We start from the raw sequence: 346 nt of genomic DNA on the forward strand, positions 1-346 counted from the left end.
GGGGTCAGATAATTTCTATTACTCAACAAGCAGATGAGAGTTTGTTCGAGGTCTGGGAGAGGTTCAAGGATTTGCAGAGAGAGTGCCCGCACCATGGTTTGAGTGACTGGTTCTTGATTAAGAAGTTTTATAATGGTCTGGGTAATGAGTCTAGACTTATTTTGGATTCAGCTGCTAGTGGGAGATTCATGCAACTTGCTGTGACTAGAGCTTTAGAGGTGATTTAGGAGATGGCCATTCATAATGCCCAGTATGGGAATCCTAGAGGCCTATCTAACAAGGGTGGTAAGCATGATTTGAATTCCATAGAACAATTAACTGCCCAATTGACTGCTTTACATTATAA

General features: G+C 41.6%; 1 pseudogene; it reads right to left on the reverse strand.

Moving 5' to 3' along the window:
• Positions 1 to 100, reverse strand: LOC130466537 (uncharacterized; annotated as a pseudogene).
• Positions 101 to 346: the final 246 nt, after the last annotated feature.

The sequence above is a fragment of the Spinacia oleracea genome, chromosome 1 (genome assembly GCF_020520425.1).
Source record: "Spinacia oleracea cultivar Varoflay chromosome 1, BTI_SOV_V1, whole genome shotgun sequence".
Classification (NCBI taxonomy): Eukaryota; Viridiplantae; Streptophyta; class Magnoliopsida; order Caryophyllales; family Amaranthaceae; genus Spinacia; species Spinacia oleracea.